Source organism: Phocoena sinus, chromosome 8 (assembly GCF_008692025.1).
Source record: "Phocoena sinus isolate mPhoSin1 chromosome 8, mPhoSin1.pri, whole genome shotgun sequence".
In the NCBI taxonomy this organism is placed as follows: domain Eukaryota; kingdom Metazoa; phylum Chordata; class Mammalia; order Artiodactyla; family Phocoenidae; genus Phocoena; species Phocoena sinus.
In genome coordinates, this window is record NC_045770.1 from 76,130,225 (window position 1) to 76,146,313 (window position 16,089).

The 16,089-nt window shown below is 37.3% G+C and overlaps 1 protein-coding gene across 5 annotated transcripts in view; it reads left to right on the top strand.

The window, feature by feature from the left end:
• The window catches only part of GAS2 (growth arrest specific 2), a 154,695-nt gene that overhangs the window by 15,756 nt on the left and 122,850 nt on the right, over positions 1-16,089 (top strand). For 4 of the 5 annotated variants that reach the window (XM_032642118.1, XM_032642125.1, XM_032642124.1 and 1 more), the window contains exon 2: positions 346-389. The gene's annotated coding sequence lies outside the window, so the exon portion shown is untranslated. Of the gene's footprint in view, positions 1-345; positions 390-16,089 lie in introns of those variants that run through there. The other variant, XM_032642122.1, reaches the window with a different exon arrangement.

The following is a 16,089-nucleotide window of genomic DNA, read 5'->3' on the forward strand; positions in this document are numbered from 1 at the left end:
ACTAGCTGCCAGATTTCCCCTATTTTTCTCTGCTTTTTTATAGCCTAAAGGACACTAAATCTAGCACTCAACTTCTAGTAGTCCAAGTATTTTCAACTTTAAATCTATGTGTTCTTGAATTTTGTAATCTCATTAGGTAGATGGTTGAGGAACATAAAGTATGAACACTAATCAGATACCCAGATGATAGAACATTGGAAAGACTGTCAGCACAGCATTAAAAGACATAGGCAATCGAAACTGCCAAAGGAAAATTCTATTTTGTGAAAGGTGGGGTATTTGGAAACGGGTCATAAGACATTTGACTAACTTTGCTAAATTGTTTTTGTATGGCATCTCTTTTAGACAATAATCCAGAAATCAAAAACCTACTTTATGCACTACCCATGGTAAGTGGCTTAGTTAAGTAGTATTTGCACACTGCCAAGTTTGCTTTCTAATTCTAAAATTTCCCTTCCCCCCTCCCTCCCTCTCTCCCTCCCCCCTCCCTTCCTTCCTTCCTTTTGTCTATCTTCCTTCCTTTTTTCTTTGTTTTTTTATTTTTTTCACTTCTGCTCACTCATTTGTTTCTGTATATGGTCAGAATAAGACTCACCAGCTTTGCATAATACAAAGCACTCAGTGAAAGGGAGCTAATATTATTTTGTGTAGTATAGGAGCTCAAAAATAGTCACAAATATATGCAGGCTTTATTTTATGATGTTTCCTTTAAAAATGCACCTTACCTCTAATTTTACTAAACTAGTCTTATTTCTAGCCCAGAACAGTCTTGTTCTTTCCTTTCTCAAATGCTGTGCCTACTGTTTCTTGTACCTGGAATCATTGTCTTCCCTTCTACTTCACATGAAACACATCCTTCTATGCTACAAAATGCAAGTCAAATCCTACCTCTTTTATGAGCCTTTCCTGATAATTCCAGCTGAAAGTAATCTGTTTCACTTCTAGATTCTTTTAACACTTGTGGTTGGATTGTTAATTTGTCATTTACTATTTACTGCATTTCAGTAGAAGTTAGGTTCCTTTTATGATGCAAATGTTTAATGACATGAACCAACTGGATCCATCCCCAAGCTGGGCATATTACTACCGCAAGGATTGAATTCAGTAGTCTGGGTTCGTTGTGCAGGGTCCCTCCTCCACAAAAAGGGCAAGAATATGCAGGCCAATTACATTTCAAGTGGTTTTGTGCATCTTAGCTCCAGCTTAACCATTTTGAATGAGATGACTGTCTCTTTTTTGTTTGTTGGTTTGGTTTTTGTTTGTTTGTTTTATTGGGGTATAGTTGCTTTACAATGTTGTATTAGTTTCTGCTGTACAATGAAGGTTCAGCTGTATGTATACATATATCCCCTACCTCTTGGACCTCCCTCCCCCCACATCCCACCCATCTAGGTCACCATAGAGCACCGAACTGAGCTCCCTGCGCTATACAGCAGGTTCCCGCTAGATATCAGTTTTACACATGGTAGTGTATATATGTCAATCCCAATCTCCCAATTCATCCCATCCCCCTTTGCCCCCCCCACCACGTCCACATGTCCCTTCTCTACATCTGCGTCTCTATTCCTGCCCTGCAGATAGGTTCATCTGTACCATTTTTCTAGATTCCACATATATGTGTTAATATATGATATTTGGTTTTCTCTTTCTGACTTACTTCACTCTGTATGACTGACAACTACCATATGACCCAACAGTCCCACTACTGGGCATATACCCTGAGAAAACCATAATTCAGAACAATGTTCATTGTAGCACTTTACAATATCCAAGACATGGAAGCAACCTAAATGTCCATTGACAGATGAATGGATAAAAAAGATGTGTACATATATACAATGGAATAATACTCAGCCATAAAAAGGAACAAAATTGGGATGAATGCCTCTTAATGGTATTTTTAATGTACACAGTACTTTCTACAGTACCTTACAGGATAGAGGGATGCAAGGTGATGGAGTGGAAAAAATTATGCTCTTTCTTTGATGGTGAGACTTCTTTTCATTAGACTCTGAGCTCCTAAAAAGGAGGGGCTAAGTTTTTGTACCTTTGGCTCCTAACATAACCACGAATACATGGTTGGTGTTTAGCAAGTGTTTGTTAAGCTCAGCAAAATTTTGGAATCAAACACACCTGGGCTTAATACTTCTGTTGCTTTTAAGTTTACCTCAGGCAAGTTACTTAAACTTTTGAGTCTATTCCTTCATTCATAAACAGGAGATAATAATATTTGCCATAAAGTTGTTATGAGGACTCAATAAAATCATGTTTGCCAGGCACCTAGAATAGCTGCTATATACAATTGATACTAGAGAGTTCTTCTTTCTCATTCAAATATTATATGTATATATATATATATATATATATATATATGAATTCATAGAGGAATGAAAGGGATATTCTACCTATCAGGACTGGCAAGACAAAACAAATGAGGCAAGCGAGATGCATTTGGGAAATAGTTTATTTTTCCAACTAATACTTTTTGAACCCATACTATATGCCATATTATGTCTTAGGGATAAAATAATGAATATAATGGAATCTGCATCAGCAAGACCCAGCCTAAGAGAGAAGAAATCTTCAAATAGCCAATAGTCTGAGTTAGGATTAAGATACTAGGTATGGCAGTTTTAAACACGGCCCAGAAATATTTGACAGTCCTCCTATTGAAATGATGGACTTGTGGCCATTTTGACATGACAGAATGGATGCTGTGTGAATCCTGAGGCTAGGTCCTAAAAGGCCATGCATCTTCCACCTGGTTCTCTTAGACTGCTTGCTCTCGGGACATTGCTCTAACAACACTCCCTTTAGGAATCTGGTCATCATGCTTTGAGAAGGCCAGTTCACAAGGAGAAGCCTTCAGTCATCCAAGCCCAGATATGAAACTGACAAAGCATACAGATTATTCCAGTCCTTAACTGTTTGAGTTTTCCTACCTGAATCCTCAGACATTGTGGGACAGAGATGAGCCATCCCTGCAGTGCTCTGTCTGATATTTTCTATAGAGTTCATTAGCAAAATTACATGGTGGTTGTTTTACATCACTAAATCTGGAGTGGTTTAGTACACAGCAATAGTAACTGGAGCATTAGGTGATACCTGGGTGAAGGTGCTTAATTCAAAACCTGGCCAAATACTATGAGGTCATTATCACTTAATGGTCCAATAATATTTTAAACCCCTCTAGTTGAAATTATTTAAATAGTTTTCTTTCTAAATAAGTGTAAAATAACCTGTAAGAACTTGTAGGTCCAAGTGATGAGAAATAATTAATAAATAATAGAAAATTTACCTATTTTTTTCTGATAAAGGAGATTCCTTCCTAATGTGAAGTGCATCCCTGAATCTTTATTATGAAACTAAAATATAGACCATAAAGAGTTATGGTTAATGTAGAGCTATATAACTATTTCTGGTGGTTAGAAAATGAAAATTTTCACCAGAGGAAAAAGTGAAATTGTGTGATGTATACCCCTGAATTAATAACCAAATCTGTTAGAAAATTAATTGACTTGAAACTTGAGTTATGCTATTCAGAGTCTAAACTTCTTAATATGGTATTCAAGACCATCTAAACTCTGATCAGGGCCTCATCCCCACTACTATCCTCTGTCACCTGAATCCCCAGCCTCTCCAGACTGCCTCTCATTCCCTGAAGACTGTACACTTTCACACCTCCATGCCTAGGCTCAACTCCCTTACCTTATATTGGGGTCACCCAAGTGGGTGGGCTCACCCCACAACCTCACCTACCCTGATTCCAGAGACAGGCTGACATTGCTTCTGTTTTCTCTTCTCTACATTGTTAATATCTATAGTTAACACTTACTCTGCATTAAGCTAATTCTGCATTTGTCTCTTTCCTTCACCAATGGAAAATTCTTCAAAGGAAATAGTCGTTCTAATTCATCTTTGTATTCCCATGGTCCCCAGCTTAGGTACTTAATAAAGATTTCCTAAGAGTTAAAATATATATATATATAGGAAACTCTCTGAGATAAGTTTGTGATACAGCAAGAAGCATTCCAAAAGCATTGTCAGAGTCTCCATCCACTCTTTAATTCCAAAATTGAAAAACAAGACCAAACCAAAAATTACTGTACTTTGTTGAAATCATAAACTCCCCAGACTGTGAAAATCACCAATTTGTTTTGGAAAAAATTAGTGTCTCTATTTGTGAGAACTTCTGTATCATTCCCATACGTAATTTGGTTCCACTTGTAAACTCTGCCTCAGTGAAAAAAATTAATGTATGTTCTGGCAGCCCTCATAAATGTCTCCTCTGCTGGCTCAGCAAAGAAATTAAACCAAACCATAAGATATAAATCATATACTTTCTTGGTACAGAGCCTAGCCTTATTTCTTTACCTTCTATGTCTCTAGCTTATATATTTAAGACTAAGTGTTAAAATTTAATTAGCAAAATTAGTGCAATATTTAAGACTGAGTATATGAGATGTTATAAATTATTTTAAAATTCTGAGGAAAAATATTAAATAAACATTATGTCTGTTGCATATCTTTCCTGTGCTTCTTGTATCATACTTTATTCTTGTTGTTTCATAAAAATGTTCTTATTTACTAAAAAGTAAACATATCTTTATGTATCATTATCTGAATAAACTGCAGATTAAAGTTATTCATGAACAAGGAACTAAAAATGTTCCAAAACAAATTGGAACTTTTTTATTTCGTCACACCTATAATTTCCACAAACTGTAAAACCATAGCAGATACTAGTTGCTGATGTCTCTTCTGATTCTTGGCTTAGATTTTTGGGGTCTTGGCTGTTATTTTCTGAAACCTGAAGCTTTTAATCATCTCCTTATGAGTTGCAGCAACACATGTCATTAATGAAGAGAATTGGGTAACCTCCCTTGCTGTTATTCTTAATTCAGCATATGACAGACACCGGCAGCAATTAGGAAGATCTGCCTAAGGCATAGAACATTGAAAATAATATCTGATGACACAAAGAGGATTGATGTGGAAAAAAAAAAAAAAGAATTGTGTAAAGGAGAAATTTAATGTAAAAAGAGTGTTCACATATTGGAGGAAAAAAGAACAATGTATAATCCAGGTAAACTATAAAGAGTTACTGGAATTTAAGAAAACTTAAATAAAAAGTATTGAGAAGTAAACTTTACGCTTTGACAAATCTACAACCAAGTGGTAAAGCAGTATTAACAAATGAAAACCACCTCCACGCTTTATTCATAAGCCATAAGATGTATGAGCTAGAGAAAATTGCTGATGGTGGAAACAGTCAAAGGTAGTTCAAGTTAAAATGGATATCATGGGAAGGTATTGCTTATTACTCTCCCACTTATGGTGTCTGTTATTATTTTGTGTGTGTGTGTTATAGCACTTCCAACCTTTTACACTCTATACCTGACATTTTCACTTTTACTCTATTAAAGTTTTAATATTTTTTAGTCACTTTTTTTTAGTTTTAACTTTTATAAAGTCTTTTGAGATAACTTACAGAAATTCATGAGCACAGGGAATTATGATCATTGTATTTCTATAGAGAGGAGATAGTGAGAAGGAAGGAACATTTTAAGAGAGAAGGACAAGGGAGCAGAAAAAATCTAGAAATTATACAAGAGGAGAGAATTCTAGGAGTGTGAATGAGGTGAAGAAAGGGAAGTAGGATAAAAACAGAGTTCTCCATCCCTTCCTTCCTTCCTGTTTTTATAAAACGTAAGGTTTCTTTTCAGGGCAGGACACATCAAAATACACTGACAGTTGGATAGATGAAAGCCAGAACTCTTTCTTACAGCTCCAAATGAAAGAAGGCTGTCAGGCAGAGCCGCATAAGCACTTTTATCCTGGGACAGGGTAACAGCAAGCTGGAGCTGTAGGGGCAGCCTCTGTATGGCGAACTTCCGGGTTAATTTTTAGTCCCTGTGAACTGGCTAATTTGAAATCTTCTGTGGACCCCCCAGGGCATTATGGGGTGGAGGGTTCTCCCTGTTTCTGATTCCTGGCCCCATGGAGATTAGGGTAAGTGCACTGTGGTTCAGAGTATGAAACCTCAATAAGGGAAGTGGTCAGGGTGCAGACTTAATTGGTTGCTTCAGAAGGGGAACTGACCAGACTCTACCCAGGACCTGGAAACTAGGTCAAGACAGCATAAAAACAATCAAACGCCACTTTATTATACTTACCTGGACCAGAAAGGGAAATATATATATATGTGTGTGTGTGTGTGTGTGTGTGTGTGTGTGTGTGTGTGTGTATACACACACACACAAATGCACAAAGAGAGTGAATTAAACTCTAAATATAAAGAAGGCAAAGAAGAACAGAGAAAATATTAATAGCAGGGAAGGAAAAAACAGTAGGTTATCTCCTGAACCAGAGATTCGTTATGAGCTAATTTTCTTTCTTAACCTTCAGGGTCATGACAACTGTTTCCTTACACTCCTTCTACCCCAGGCATTGGTTGTCAAACGGGGCAGCTCAATTATGTAAGCATCGTATCTTGGCCCATAATCATCCATTACTCCTAATACATTTTATTAGGATTTAAATGAACAATTTAGTAATGAGCTGGGTCTCCCCCAGAGTTCTATAACAACTGGTAGCTAAACAATTAGAAATGACAGTATTTCTACTTTTATTCAGCAATTCCCCAGTGTTTAAGGTGAGAGACTTTAAGTAATCCGATGTGTTTGTGGGGAAGAGGAATAGAGACAACTGAATGCTTGTGTGTACACATAAGATTTGCTTTTAAAAGACTCAGTTATTATTATTATTATTAATCTCTGGCAAAGGTTTTCAAATTTTAACGTGCATAAGAAGCTTTGAGAGTGTTTGTTACTGTTGATGCCAGGGCTCTTTGCCCTGAGGGTCACATCTGTGCAGAGCTCCATTTTTTTTTTTCATTTTCCTTTATTTAAAAAATATTTTTTAACATCTTTATTGGAGTATAATTGCTTTATAATGGTGTGTTAGTTTCTACTGTATAATAAACTGAATCAGCTATACATATACATACATCCCCATATCTCCTCCCTCTTGCACCTCTCTCCCACCCTCCCTATCCCACCCCTCTAGGTGGACACAAAGCACCGTAGACTCAGTTATTTTTGATTCACCCTTTACTGGGCTCCACTGACCACACGAGAGCTTCCCTTGGATACCAAATAGTCACATCAAACTTAACTTATGCAAAACTAGAAACCTAATTTCCACGCCACACAAAACAAGATAAGGCAAAACAAAACAAGACAACTTCTTCCCAAAGTCTTTTCCATTTCAGTAAACTGCAGCATTTCTTACACAGAAAAATCTTAGGCTCGCCTTGTCTGTTTCTCACACTGCCTACCCAGCCATCAGTGATAAAATTTAAATCATAATTTAAAATAAAAATCATAGTGAAATATGTCATGGATGATGTTATAGTGTAGACTAGATTTGATGCTCACGTAAGTCATCTGCCTTATTACAAAATGAATAAACTGGGGGGAAAGAGTGTGAATCAAAGAGAATAACCATTCAAAAGATATCCAGAATCCGATTCCTTTCTCTAATTCCATTGCTATCCCTCTCATCCAAGTCACTCGAACCTCTCACCTGCATTATTACAATAACCATTGAACTGTTTTCCCTGTACGTAATCAATGTCCTCCTGCAGTCTACTGTCTACCCAGGAATCGGAGTGACAGCTTTAAACTCTAAATCTGATCACGTCACCCCTCTGCTCAAACTTGAGAGAAAAGCAAGTTACAAAGGCTTACAAGGCCCTATGGGATCTGAACTCCCCCCTCCCCCCCAATCTCTCTGATTTTATCTCCTACTCCCCCTTTACTCATCTCTGCCATAGGAGCCTTTTTGATTTTCTGGAACATCTGATTTGTGGCATTCCGCTGCCTCAGTGACTTTGCACTAGTTGTTGCCCTGTCTGCAGTGGTCCTTAGGGATTCTGCAGAGTGCACTTACTTCCTTTGGGTTTCTGCTCAGTTGTCACTTTACTGGCAAGGCCTTCCATGACCACCTATAACATCTGCCATCTCTCAGCCCTTTCTATCACGTTTACCCTTATTTTATTTTTCTGCAGAACCTATTTATTATCACTTGATATATTGTGGATTAATTTCATTGGATTATTTGTTTAATTTCTGTCTCACCTTGGTGAAATATAAGTTCCATGAAGTTAAGGACTTTGACTTGGAAAGCACAAGGCATGCCTCATTTTATTAATTTATTGCTAGCAGAATAAATTGTACTTTAATGGGAAAGAAGTTTCTAGAAAAAAGATTCTTTTGATTTTCTATTCAATATATGTAAAGAGATAAAGATCCTATTCAATATATGTAAAGGAACAGTTAGTGGCTACATTTGTTATACAAGATTAGTTGAACATTTACATTTACTGTGTATTCATAAGCAGATTTTGATGCATAAATGCTATTCTGGTACTAAAAGAGCATGTCAGAATCTCAGTCATACTTTATTTCAACTGGAATACAGTGCAAACCCTTCCTACTTTCAATTTTTCTTTTTAAGCTAATACATGTTTATTTTCATCCTAGCATCTTAATTTGCATGGAACATGATGAAACTTAGATTTGCTCAGTCTTTTTTTTTTTCAGACACACACACTATATTTTATTTTTACAAGAGATAAATAAACTGACACCAAGCATTGTAAATGATGACCACAACAAAAGCAACAATGATTGCAATTACCAAACACGAAACACACTCACACTATGTCATAATATTGACATTCAGTCCAGTAATCCTCCACCATAACAGCTCCTTTACTTTGCAGTGAAAATTGATTTGTATACTTTTTGCCTCTGGGTCCTTGTGGGATTTTTTTTTTTTTTCATTCAAACAGAAAGTCACAAAAATTATAATCATCCTCATCAGTTCACTCAGTCCCATGTAATTAATTTTTTTATCTTGATCTTTTGTTAGCACTTTTATGAATTCATCAGTTTTCCATTAGAGTTCTGAAAATGCTTATTCATTCACTTCAGCAGTATAGTCAGTTACCAGAAACCTGTACTTGTCAGAGTCTTTTCCATGAATTCCTTGAAGATGAAACCCTTTTATAGGAATATTTTTGCAAAAGCATCAAAGTACACCCAGAACTGTCTGTAAATGACAAAAGACTTAAAAATAACCACGGTTAAAGATTTGATGAAAGTTCATAATAATGCAATTGACAAGAAAATTTAGTTATTTCTGAGATATATATTTTAAAGTAATAACTAAAATTATGACTTATGACATTATACCAGAACATATAAGATTTTTAGAAATTTCATGTAATGTCTAAACATTTATATTAACATATTTCCATACAAATAACCCAAAGAAAGTTTAGTATTAATTGTTTTTATTCTTTGTTTTTTTGTACTGCAGGTTCTTATCAGTCACCAATTTTATACACATCAGTGTATACATGTCAATCCCAATCGCCCAATTCATCACACCACCATCCCCACGCCACCGCGGTATTCCCCCGCGGTATACGTTTGTTCTCTACATCTGTGTCTCAACCTCTGCCCTGCAAACTGGCTTATCTGTACCACTTTTCAAGGTTCCACATATATACGTTAATATACGATATTTGTTTTTGTCTTTCTGACTTACTTCACTCTGTATAACAGTCTCTAGATCCATCCATGTCTCTACAAATTACCCAACTTCGTTCCTTTTTATGGCTGAGTAATATTCCACTGTATATATGTACCACAACTTCTTTATCCATTCGTCTGTCAGTGGGCATTTATGTTGCTTCCATGACCTGGCTATTGTAAATAGTGCTGCAATGAACATTGGGGTGCATGTGTCTTTTTGAATTATGGTTTTCTCTGGGTATATGCCCAGTGGTGGGATTGCTGGATCATATGGTAATTCTATTTTTAGTTTTTTAAGGAACCTCCATACTGTTCTCCATAGTGGCTGTATCAATTTACATTCCCACCAACAGTGCAAGAGGGTTCCCCTTTCTCCACACCCTCTCCAGCATTTGTTGTTTGTAGATTTTCTGTTGATGCCCATTCTAACTGGTGTGAGGTGATACCTCATTGTAGTTTTGATTTGCATTTCTCTAATAATTAGTGATGTTGAGCAGCTTTTCATGTGCTTCTTGGTCATCTGTATGTCTTCTTTGGAGAAATGTCTATTTAGGTCTTCTGCCCATTTTTGGATTGTATTTTTTGTTTCTTTAATATTGAGCTGCATGAGCTGTTTATATATTTTGGAGATTAATCCTTTGTTGATTTGTTGGCAAATATTTTCTCCCATTCTAAGGGTTATCTTTTCATCTTCTTTATGGTTTCCTTTGCTGTGCAAAAGCTTTGAAGTTTCATTAGGTCCCATTTGTTTATTTTTGTTTTTATTTCCATTCCTCTAGGAGGTGGAACAAAAAAGATCTTGCTGTGATTTATGTCAAAGAGTATTCTTCCTATGTTTTCCTCTAAGAGTTTTATAGTGTCTAGTCTTACATGTAGGTCTCGAATCCAGTTTCAGTTTATTTTTGTGTATGGTGTTAGGGAGTATTCTATTTTCATTCTTTTACATGTAGCTGTCCAGTTTTCCCAGCACCACTTATTGAAGAGACTGTCTTTTCTCCATTGTATATCTTTGCCTCCTTTGTCATAGATTAGTTGACCATAGGTACGTGGGTTTATCTCTGGGCTTTCTATCTTGTTCCATTGATCTATATTTCTGTCTTTGTGCCAGTACCATATTGTCTTGATTACTGTAGCTTTGTAGTATAGTCTGAAGTCAGGGAGTCTGATTCCTCCAGCACCGTTTTTTTCCCCCAAGACTGCTTTGGCTATTTGGGGTCTTTCATGTCTCCATACAAATTTTAAGATGATTTGTTCTAGTTCTGTAAAAAAATGCCATTGGTAATTTGATAGGGACTGCATCAAATCTGTAGATTGCTTTGGGTAATATAGTCATTTTCACAATACTGATTCTACCAATCCAAGAACATGGCATATCTCTCCATCTGTTGGTATCATCTTTAATTTCTTTCATCAGTATCTTATATTTTTCTGCATACAGGTCTTTTGTCTACCTAGGTAGGTTTATTCCTAGGTATTTTACTGTTTTTGTTGCAATGGTAAATGGGAGTGTTTCCATAATTTCTCTTTCAGATTTTTCATCATTAGTGTATAGGAATGCAAGAGATTTCTGTGCATTCATTTTGTATCCTGCAACTTTATCAAATTCATTGATTAGCTCTAGTAGTTTTCTGCTGCCATTTTTAGGATTCTCTATGTATAGTATCATGTCATCAGCAAACAGTGACACTTTTACTTCTTCTTTTCCAATTTGTATTCCTTTTATTTCTTTTTCTTCTCTGATTGCCATGGCTAGGACTTCCAAAACTATAATAGTGGTGAGAGTGGACATCCTTGTCTCGTTCCTGATCTTAAAGGAAATGCTTTCAGTTTTTCACCATTGAGAATGATGTTTGCTGTGGGTTTGTCATATATGGCCTTTATTGTGTTGAGGTAGGTTCCCTCTATGCTCACTTCCTGGAGAGTTTTTAACATAAATAAGTGTTCAATTTTGTCAAAAGCTTTTTCTGCATCTATTGATCTGATCATATGGTTTTTATTCTTCAATTCGTTAATATGGTGTATCACATTGATTGATTTGCATATATTGAAGAATCCTTGCATCCCTGGGATAAATCCCACTTTATCGTGGTGTATGAACATTTTAATGTGTTGTTGGATTCTGCTGGCTAGTATTTTGTTGAGGATTTTTGCATCTATATTCATCAGTGATATTGTTCTGTAATTTTCTTTTTTTGTAGTATCTTTGTCTGCTTTTGGTGTCAGGGTGATGGCGGCCTCATAGAATGAATTTGGGAGTGTTCCTTCCTCTGCAATTTTTTGGAAGAGTTTGAGAAGGATGGGTGTTAGCTCTTCTCTAAATGTTTGATAGAATTCACCTGTGAAGCCATCTGGTCCTGGACTTCTGTTTGTTGGAAGATTTTTAATCACAGTTTCAATTTCATTACTTGTGATTTGTCTGTTCATATTTTCTGTTTCTTCCTAGTTCAGTCTTGGAAGGTTATACCTTTCTAGGAATTTGTCCATGTCTTCCAGGTTGTCCATTTTATTGGCATAGAGTTGCTTGTAGTAGTCTCTAAGGATGGTTTGTATTTCTGCGGTGTCTGTTGTAACTTCTCCTTTTCCATTTGTAATTTTATTGATTTGAGTCCTCCCCCCCCCCTTTTTTTTTTGTTGAGTCTGGATAATGTTTTATCAATTTTGTTTGTCTTCACAAAGAACCAGCTTTTAGTTTTATTGATCTTTGCTATTGTTTTCTTTGTTTCTATTTCATTTCTCTGCTCTGATCTTTATGATTTCTTTCCTTCTGCTAACTTTGGGTTTTGTTTGTTCTTCTTTCTCTAGTTCCTTAAGGTGTAAGGTTAGAATGTTTACTTGAGATTTTTCTTGTTTCTTGAGGTAAACTTGTATAGCTATAAACTTCCCTCTTAGAACTGCTTTTCCTGCATCCCATAGGTTTTGGATCATCGTGTTTTCATTGTCATTTGTCTCTAGGTATTTTTTGATTTCCTCTTTGATTTCTTCAGTGATGTCTTGGTTATTTAGTATCGTATTGTTTAGCAGCCATGTGTTTGTGTTTTTTACGTTTTTCCCCTGTAATTGACTTCTAATGTCATAGCGTTGTGGTCAGAAAAGATTCTTGATATGATTTCAGTTTTCTTAAATTTACTGAGGCTTGATTTGTGACCCATGGTGTGATCTATTCTGGACAATGTTCCATGCACACTTGAGAAGAAAGTGTAATCTGCAGTTTTTGGATGGAATGTCCTATAAATATCAATTAAATCTGTCTGGTCTATTGTGTTATTTAAAGCTTCTCTTTCCTTATTTATTTTCATTTTGGATGATCTGTCCATTGGTGTAAGTGAGGTGTTAAAGTCCCCCACTCTTGTTTTGTCACTGTTGATTTCCTCTTTTATAGCTGTTAGCAGTTGCCTTATGTATTGAGGTGCTTCTGTGTTGGGTGCATATATATTTATAATTGTTACATCTTTTTCTTGGATTGATCCCTTGATCATTATGTAGTGTCCTTCCTTGTCTTTTGTAACATTCTTTATTTTAAAGTCTATTTTATCTGATATGAGTATAGCTACTCCTGCTTTCTTTTGATTTCCATTTGCATGGAGTATCTTTCCATCCTCTCACTTTCAATCTGTATGTGTCCCTAAGTCTGAAGTGGGTCTCTTGTAGACAGCATATATATGAGTCTTCTTTTTGTATCCATTCAGCAAGCCTGTGTCTTTTGGTTAGAGCATTTAATCCATTCATGTTTAAGGTAATTATCGATATGTATGTTCCTATGACCATTTTCTTAATTGTTTTCGGTTTGTTTTTGTAGGTCCTTTTCTTCTCTTGTGTTTCCCACTTAGAGAAGTTCCTTTAGCATTTGTTGTAGAGCTGATTTAGTGGTGCTGAATTCTCTTAGCTTTTGCTTGTTTGTAAAGCTTTTGATTTTCCATCGAATCTGAATGAGATCCTTGCTGAGTAGAATAATCTTGGTTGTAGGTTCTTCCCTTTCATCACTTTAAGTATATCATGCCCCTCCCTTCTGGCTTGTAGAGTTTCTGCTTAGAAATCAGCTGTTAACCTTATGGGAGTTCCCCTGTATGTTATTTGTCATTTTTCCCTTGCTGCTTTCAATAATTTTTCTTTGTCTTTAATTTTTGCCAATTTGATTGCTATGTGTATTGGCGTTCTTCTCCTTGGGTTTATCCTGTATGGGACTCTCTGTACTTCCTGGACTTGGGTGGCTATTTCCTTTCCCACGTGAGGGAAGTTTTCGACTATAATCTCTTCAAATATTTTCTCTGGTCCTTTCTCTCTCTCTTCTCCTTCTGGGACCCCTATAATGTGAATGTTGTTGCATTTAATGTTGTCCCAGAGGTCTCTTAGGCTGTCTTCATTTCTTTTCATTCTTTTTTCTTTATTCTGTTCTGCAGCAGTGAATTCCACCATTCTGTCTTCCAGGTCACTTATCCATTCTTCTGCCTCAGTTATTCTGCTATTGATTCCTTCTAGTTTAGTTTTCATTTCAGTTATTGTATTTTTCACCTCTGTTTGTTTGCTGTTAAATTCTTCTAGGTCTTTGTTAAACATTTCTTGCATCTTCTTGATCTTTGCCTCCATTCTTTTTGTGAGGTCCTGGATCATCTTCACTATTATTATTCTGAATTCTTTTTCTGGAAGGTTCCCTATCTCCACTTCATTTAGTTGTTTTTCTGGGGTTTTATCTTGTTCCTTCATCTGGTATATAGCCCTCTGCCCTTTCATGTTGTCTGTCTTTCTGTGAATGTGGTTTTTGTTCCACAGGCTGCAGGATTGTAGTTTTTCTTGCTTCTGTTGTTTGCCCTGTGGTGGATGAGGCTATCTAAAAGGCTTGATGCAAGGGACTGGTGGTGGGTAGAGCTGACTGTTGCTCTGGTGGGCAGAACCCAGTAAAACTTTAATCCACTTGACTGTAGATGGGTGGGGCTGGGTTCTCTCCCTGTTGGTTGTTTGGCCTGAGGCAACCCAACACCGGAGCCTACCTGGGCTCTTTGGTGGGGCTAATGACAGACTCTGGGAGGGCTCACGCCAAGGAGTACTTCCCAGAACTTCTGATGCCAGTGTCCTTGTCCCCATGGTGAAACAGAGCCACCCCCCACCTCTGCAGGAGACCTTCCAAAACTAGCAGGTAGGTCTGGTTCAGTCTCTGCCGCGGTCACTGCTCCTTCCCCTGGGTCCTGATGTGCACACTACTTTTTGTGTGCCCTCCAAGAATGGAGTCTCTGTTTCCCCCAATCCTACCTATCGAAGTCCTACAATCAATTCCCACTAGGCTTCAAAGTCTGATTCTCTAGGAATTCCTCCTCCCATTGCCGGACCTCCAGGTTGGGAAGCCTTACGTGGGGCTCAGAACCTTCACGCCAGTGGGTGGACTTCTGTTGTATAAGTGTTCACCAGTCTGTAAGTCACCCACCCATGAGTTATGGGACTTTATTTTACTGTGATTAGACCCCTCATACCTTCTCATTGTGGCTTTTCCTGTGTCTTTGGATGTGGAGTATCTTTTTTTGGTGAGTTCCAGTGTCTTCCTGTCGATGATTGTCCAGCAGCTAGTTGAGATTCTGGTGTTCTCGCAAGAGGGAGTGAGAGCACGTCCTTCTACTCCACTGTCTTGGTTCCTCCTCTCCACAATGTTGCTGAAAGTCTTAAGGATTATGGAGCATTTAAATCAGCACCAATGCTTCTTTTCACCTATTTTTCCTGTGATGGTTAATTTTATGTGTCATTTTGACCGGGCCTCAGGGTTCCTAGATATTTGGTAAAACATTATTCTGTGTGTCTCTGTGAGAATGTTTTTGGATGAGATTAACATTTAAATTGGTAGACTGAGTAAAGCAGATTGACCTCCCTAATGTGAATGGGCCTCATCCAATCAGTTGAGGACTTTATTAGAATAAAAAGGCTGAATCTCCCCAGAGTAAGAGAGAATTTCTCCTACCTGACTGACTTTGAAGTGGAACATTACCCTTTTCCTGCCTTCAGATTCAAACTGAAACCTTGCCTCTTCCTGGTTCTTGAACCTGCTTGCCTTCCGAGTGGAACTACATCATCAGATCTGGGACTCCAGGTTGCCTGCTCACCCTGCAGATCTTGGGACCTGTTGGCATCCATAATCACATGAGCCAATTCTGTATAATAAACATCTTTCAGTCTCTGGGCTATTCAGTCTGCTCAGGCTGCAGGAGCCAATTAGGAAGATGCCTTCCTTGACTCTCGTCTGTCCTCTCCTGCAGCTAAAGCCAAAAGAAAAGAGGTAATTTCACGTAGAGTTTGAAACCTTCTCTTGACTTTTCCTGCTCACAAGCTTTTTCTCAATGTCTTCTGCTGTGTTCTTAGTGTGAGTTCTTTTTCACACTGCTGTAAGGGATTTAACGTAATTCTATGTGATGTGGAACCCTCAGCACCAGGGGCAGCTCATCTGGTTGAGTTAGGGTACCTGACGGAAACAGTCTCCTCTTTTCAAAAATGATTTAACTTTTTT